This window comes from Bidens hawaiensis, unplaced genomic scaffold, assembly GCF_021521415.1.
Source record: "Bidens hawaiensis isolate Kalapana, Puna unplaced genomic scaffold, B.hawaiensis_p1.1 tig00011951_1, whole genome shotgun sequence".
NCBI lineage: Eukaryota > Viridiplantae > Streptophyta > Magnoliopsida > Asterales > Asteraceae > Bidens > Bidens hawaiensis.
The window spans coordinates 157,554-165,162 of NW_027491958.1; positions in this window are offsets into that span (position 1 = coordinate 157,554).

The following is a 7,609-nucleotide window of genomic DNA, read 5'->3' on the forward strand; positions in this document are numbered from 1 at the left end:
CTAGTCGCGGTGTGACAAAACAATGGGTTATCATCAAGTTACAGGGCCTACAATAAACGAGTACGAATCTGTCAAAACTTGTTAAAATCAAAACTCAAACCCTAACATGTTTATGACATCTCTAGGGTTCAAGAAATGCTTTAATGGTGAAAAAGACATTCAATCGAACAATACTAACCTGGAATTAGACGAATATGGTTGGGTTATGACTGGAATCCTTGTAAAATTCGATGGTGGTGGTGAGGTGAGGCTGCCGATAGGACCAAAGAAGGGAGGGGGAAAAGCTAGGGTTTTTGTTATAATATATAACACTTTAGTCCCCCATCTTGTAAATTACGATATCTTGGATTAAACGTTAAATAAATAGGCTTACAAGAAATACAAAGAGGTTCCCGAGGAAGGCCAGATCGAGTCTCAGTAAAAATACAAACTCTACAACATATAGATCCTTTTAACGAAAATTTGCGGGCGTTACAAATTTGGGCACGGTGAAGTCAAATTTGTCGAAGCATTTGTATAGGAATCCCGTGGATTTTGCGATGGATGTGAGATTGGCGGAGTTTAAATATATATATTTTTAGTTTTTTTTTATTGTTTTTGTTTATTTATTAAAACATTTTTTTAATTTAGTAGGTAAAATGACAAATTTGAACTCATATGCAAGGCACATGACCTGACTTAACGAGGATTTTTAACTGGGTTAGGCGAAAAGGACAAACGCTAAAGGACTTTGAAACGTAAAGAACAAAAAAGATCAATTTTGAAGATCAAAGATCACAAGTGAAATTTGGGTGAAAGATAATGAACAATTTCTATAATTCTATCTTGTTTTTAATTTAATACTATCAAATACTTAATTATTGCCTCACTGAGTAGTACAATATCGGTGGAGTGGGATTTCATCCTGCAAAGTATATATCAAAACCCAAATATTTGAAATCTGTAAGGACTAAAAGTGCCAAATGAATATTTTGTTTTCTTTTTTTTTCTTTTTTTTTTTTGTGCACCAAAAGTCAAATTGGTCCCCTTCGTATATTTGACTATTTGAGAGAGAGAAAATTTGTGAGTTAAACATGTTAAGTAAAACTAAAATTGAAGGTAAAATCATAAATCTGACATGCTTGTGCTGATTTGCACTCAGCCACTATGGATTCGATTGTATCTCCCGGAAACGCTAACTCTCTCAACCCGCTTTCCACCCTAATAGTTATTGACTTGCTTTAAGTTATCTACTTACTTTTACGGTGTTAACTCTACTCAACCTCATCTTGACTAAACTCAAACTCGATTTGTTTAGCTTACGATTGTTTGAGCTTCATTTGTTTTTCACTTAACATTAAAGCTTTAGCTCGCTTATGAGTAGTTTTTCAATCTTAAACTTGATTCAGTTTTTATTTAATTAATTTATGCATGTTTGTATCATAACTTTAGTGCTCAAGTTTCAAAAGTTATTACTTTATACCAACTGTTTTGCACGAACGTAATGAAATTAGGGGATGTGAACGGTTTAAGCTAACAAAACATGAAATAACCAAACTATCCTTAACATTTAATAAACATATTTTAAAAGACGCATAACTTATGATACAAAAAAAAAATAACATATTTAAAAAAATGTTTATTCGATGGGTAAAACAAGCGTGTTGGGCCGGCCGGTGAGTCAATACAAATTCAATTGTTTTCGGTTATGTTTGTAATGGTATCAGAACTAAAACAAAAAGAAGTTAATATATAATATATAAAGAAAAAAGATATGAAAAATAATCAAAAAACACAAAAAATAAAATAATAAATAAAAATATCAACGAATAAAATAAACCTACTTCGACTTACTATAAATAATGTGATTGGAAGTGAGGTTCGTATTCTTAAGAATACGTTTTAACTATATTATACCATATTTTCTAAATACGTTTAAAATGCAAATAAAATTGTATTGTATTGAATAAGAAAGATTTTGGTTTGAGCATCAACTTGATGAAAACAAAATCGTCATGGAACCTTAACTAAATTTTAAGGTGAATTCAAATATATAAAATCTATTTCCAACACTACGACAGTTTTTTAATTTAATTCTAAATTATGATCATTAACAATTATTATGCAATGATGTTTTTTTATATAGTTTATAGACGTCGCTTTATTCTAGCATCTGTTTTGGTAAAAAAATAACAAACATGATTTTACAACCAAATTAGTAAAATGAGACTAGGTGCTTGTAAAAATGGCTTGAACACGGAGATTTGTTGTGAGGAAAAAACCTGTTATTATGAGGATAACAAGAAAAAAACCCCGGGTGGTGAAAACTATCACCCCAGTTTATTAATAACAAAAATCGGTTACAAGTGTGGAGCTAAAACTCGATCGTGATTACAGAGAATGCGAGTACTAGTAAGTCTCGTGTGTCTAGAGTGTTTGTTTTGATCCGAGTTGGTGCTCTATTTATAACAAGGAGAGAATAACAATATTGCCTATAATTTAGGAAACAAGAGACCGGATCCAATTAGCCGTTAATCACTCCATTAAGCACGTTCCGTTTTTCATCACATTCTATTAACGGAATGTCCGAGTCTTTAGGAAATCAAGCCAACGTCCCTTGACCTGTTAAACAAGGAAAATAGCGAACAATGTGTTAGTTATACAACATATCTAGGATACCTGTTACCTTGGAGGATACCATTTCCTTGAGCTATCCTGAACATATTGCATGCTAAGGATATCGAAAATCCAAGCCCTAACAATTGTCCCCAAATTTAACAGCTGTAGATATGGATTACAGCTATAAAATTTTGAATTCTTGCATGTGAAGGATCTCGTTGCACATGTCAGTCATCCGCGAGCGAGTAAACCCTAGATCACCCTTATAACTACCTGGATAAATAATTCCTTTATTCATCGGTTCTTCAATCCAGGTAACTTCCTCCTTTTCCTTCTTCTTTATCTTCACGAAATCATGGCCTTAAAGCTTCATGCTTCCGGTATTGAAGATTTCATGTCCCAAAATCTTCTTGCCAACCTCGTGAATGAGATATGCACGTTTAATAACAACGATATTGCGAGCCTACAATCCCGAGACTGTTTCCCTCCAAGAACTGTTTTTCGATCCTTCGATCCAACTATCTTATCCGATCTTGTTTCTAAGACCTGGATTTGTTTTCCATTTTTTCCATTCAAGATCGGTTTCTCTTACCCATTTCCGGCCTTTACCACCGAGTTCTTTACTAGAACTGGACTTAGTTTTTTCCAAACCATGCCCATTGTTTGGAGGACCTTGTTTGTTTTGGAAAGATTATTCATCGACCATGCCCTTGACTTCACCCTTTCTGAACTTGCTTCTGTGTATGACCTTTGTAGCCATGGTTCCTCAAGATACCTTCTCAAAACCAGATCCGGTCGTACGCCACTCGTTTCGAGAAACACCCAAAACAACGATCAGTGGAAGAAACAGTTCTTCTTTGTCATGAGAGATTCTCTTCCTCATCCTAACAACCTTCCGTATATTTGGGTTTCCAAAAGTAGGATACGTTATCTTGAAGATGTATGCCGATATCTTCGTAACTGATATGTTTTTGTCTTTGTTGTTTGCAGCTTTGAAGTTTTTCGAGATTGCCCCTCCCACCAAAGAGACTGAGACCAAGCTCAGTTCTTTCTTTCTCATTGACGAGGAGGAAATGACGTTTTATTTTCAGTCAAGTCTCCAAGAACCATAGCCATCAGTAGGCTCCGTTATGTCTGGTAAGAAATATTGATATGTTAGTAGGTAAATTTAAGGATTAGGGATACTAAACTGTATAATCGTAGGTAAATCCGCTTCAGTCTTTGCTCTGGACGACATTGATAGCATGGTCTCTACCCGTAGCACCAGGAAGAAAGAAGCCGCTCCCATTCCCCAGCCTAAACCCGAAAGTAGCCGTGCCAATGGTTCAAAAAAGAGGAAGACCCAGGATACCGCCGACTCCTATTTGACATGTGATCTTGAATTCAACCAGGTATGCCTTTATATTTTATCCTTATATCCCGTAGATAATATATGCTGAGGATACTTTGATTTGAGCAGGGGCTAGGATTTTTATCCTCCAAATTCAATGATCTCAATCATGAGCTCCTCGAGGCCAACACTCGTATTGCCGAGATGTCGAAGATGGGGACTGCTAAGACCAATCTTCTCGACAAGAAAAATAAGCAGAACGAGGACCTTAAGTAGGAACTCACACTGGCCAGGAGGGAGTTAGTTCACCAAGAGGCAAATGCTTTGATGAGGATCCAAGAAGTTGCTGATGGAGCCAAGAAATATGCGGCGATCTCAGTCTTCCAATCTCGTCTCAATATGGCTACGGAGGCTAAGGATGCTGGTGTCGATACTCCTTTCTGGAATGTGGCTGCTTGGGAGAGAGTCTTGGCTGAGCTAAATGGTGAGAGTGTGGAGGAGGCTGTAGAGGTGGCGATCAAAGATGCGGTGAAGGCGGTTGGTGACGAGGTGCAATTGGGCGATGATAGCGGTAAAGAAAAGGCTTGAGCCCAATTTTTTATGTGTTTGTGGTTTGTGATGTTGGGTTGTAGTGGTCTGTTGAACAATTTACTTTTCTGTCTTTAAACAATATTATGCTTAGGATATTAGGATACATGGGTGGAGGGATCTTGACTTTCCAAGACGAAGCCCATGTTATCTTGACTTTTGGACATCTGGCAATATTCGGGTGGAGGGATCTTGGCTTTTTAAGACGAAGCTCGGGTGTTGCCTTTTTAATTTCCTGCACTTATGATTAGTAATAATATAATTTTTTGGCTTTAAGCATTGTGTTTAGTATGTTATTTTTACATAGCTTATCCAAATAAGTTTTAATTGAAATACTTCATATCTCCAATTTTCTAAAATAAGTTATTCCGAGGATAATATATCCTGAAAACATGCCTCTCGAACATTTTGAGGACTATATATCTTTAAGACTCTCAATAAAACATCTTGAGGATCATGTATCCTGAGCATAAAATATATTAAAGATTATATATTTTTAGAAAATATAATCAAAAGACTTATTAGGAATTGAAATAAAATATCTTAAGGATAATGGAATCGAAATATAATATCTTAAGGATGATATATCCTTATGCCTGTGTGAGTTATCACAATCAAACCAAAAGATCATACCTTGAAATATAAATTGTGTGATAAAACTAAGTGTAAAGAGTACCTTTGTGGAGATCAGTTATAAATCTAGTTAGCTTACATATGATGTCCCCAACTGTTGATCTTTTTAAGTATCATGGTTCTGGAATTTTGCTAAGTTAAAAAAACTTAATAACATCTCTACACTTTGCGACCTGGCCGATCTCCGATCTGTCAAAACAAAGTTAGATAATCCTGGCGATAAAGCCCATTTACTGGCGATAAAGCCTTTTTTACTGGCGATAAAGCCTTTTTAGTGGCGACAAGGCCTTTTCTTGAGAGACATGAAGATGTCTAAAGCTTAGATAAAACTGGGGAAAGTCCCAAACGTATGGACATGAAAATGCCGAATCTTTAGATAACATGAAAATGTTATAAACCTTAGATAACATGAAAATGTTATAAACCATATGTGTGACACGTCTGCCACTTATCTTAAGGATTCGGTATATAGCCAACAACAAACGGATTATCAGCTGGTCTAGTCCACCTGCCTCAAACTATATCCGAATCATCGTGCGCTCCAGGCGGCGTTAGAAAGGTGAAGACATTTAAACCTTAGAAGATATTAGGGATATCATATTCGTGCGCTCTAGACGTTCGTTAGAAAGGTGAAGACCTTTAAACCTTAGGAGACATCAAGGATATCATATTCGTGTGGGAGGTGATTAGCCTCTTACTGTTGTCGAGATAACATATCCTTAGGATAACTGCAAAACACTAAGCTCTTGATGAGGGGTGGGAGTTAGCATGGCTAACACCCCTCCGATGCTTAAGTCAGTAAACTTGATAATAAAAAGTTTAAATATGTAATAATGTAAAAAAATATATAATGGAACATACCTTTATCCTGAATTGTTGAGGATACGAACATAATAGGGCACGGATTTTCAGTATCCTCAGCAAAGATTATATTCTGGACGAATCCAGGATGCGGTATCCTCTAAGGTAACTGGTATCCTAATTACATTACATAACTAACGTGATGTTTGCTACCTTCCATGATTACTAGGTCAAAGTCTGTTGCTAGATCTCCTAAGAACTCGCATTTACTGTTATTGGAGCGTGGCAACTAAGGAAACGTGCTGATTAGAAGGATTAACGGCTAATTGGACTCTTTCTAAAGTTTCATTAAATATAGGGCATATTGTTAGACTTTGTTTATTATAAATAGAGCTCTAAACAAATGATCAGAGCTCTAAACAAATGATCAAACACACACTCTAACACTCGAGAACTTACTAGTACTCGCATTCTTTGTAATCACGATCAAGTTTGAGCTCCACGATTGTAATCACCTTTATTATTAATAAACCGGTGGTGATAGTTTTTACCGCCCGGGGTTTTTTGCTTGTTATCCTAAGGATAACGGGTTTTTTCCTCGCAACAAATCCTCGTGTTCAAGCACTTTTACGTTCATTCCATACAAGCACCTAGTCCTGATTACTAATTTGGTTATGAAATCGTTGTTGTCAATTTTTGACCAAAACAATTTGGCGCCCACCGTGGGGCTAACGGTGCTTTAATCCATTAAATCGTTTATTTCATTCACCCTCATTCTCTTTACAATGGCCTCACAACCAAAAACCAGTTCAGTCTTTGCTCCAGTGGTCACTACTGCTTCAAGTGTCAACCCAGGACCTCCAGCACTGCCGAAGAAAAATACTCAGCCCAGAGAAGAACTTCCACCATTCGCGGGATCCTCTACACGGGTAGACCTGGTTATTTCTAACAATGATATTTTTGCTTTGATGAAACAGGTCAAAACGCACATAGAGCAGCAAGTGAAAACCAACTCAAGGCTATTCAAGGAGATTGAAGGAATCAAAAAGAAACCAGGGTAGGATGCCACTCCAATTATGCCCAGGGTCCTTGATTTTAATTCTCCAGGATCATCTATCCTTCAGAATCCCGGATCCTTAGGGACACAATCAGCAAGGATTCCATCGCAGCAGTAATCAGGATACTGGGGAGCTTCCTTCGGTGTCCTCGGAGTTACCCGGACCAACGAGGCCAGGGTCCATCAACATGCAGCCTCGATCAACCGTGCCTGCCGTCGTATACTCATCAGGATCCCCTATGATGTCCTCGGAAGTGCATGTTGGAGATGACATCCCTATGCAGGCTCCGCCTTATCCTGGGGATACCATCAATGGAGGAATTAACCACCCAAGCTCAGGATACCAGAGACCTAACGAAGATCCTGGTAACAGTTTACTTAATTCTAATTTATACACTAACCATGGATTTGTGCAGGACAAGGGGATATCCCCCGATATAGCCAGGGAATTACAGAAGATGAAAGATATGATTTCCAGTATCCCCAGGATAATCCATCCCATAGCTGAAGTTTCGGCGGGCAGTCACAAACTTTCCAGGTTCACTTGGCCCATATGCGACGTGGAGATCCCCAGGAAATTCCAGACGCCCAACATGAAACTT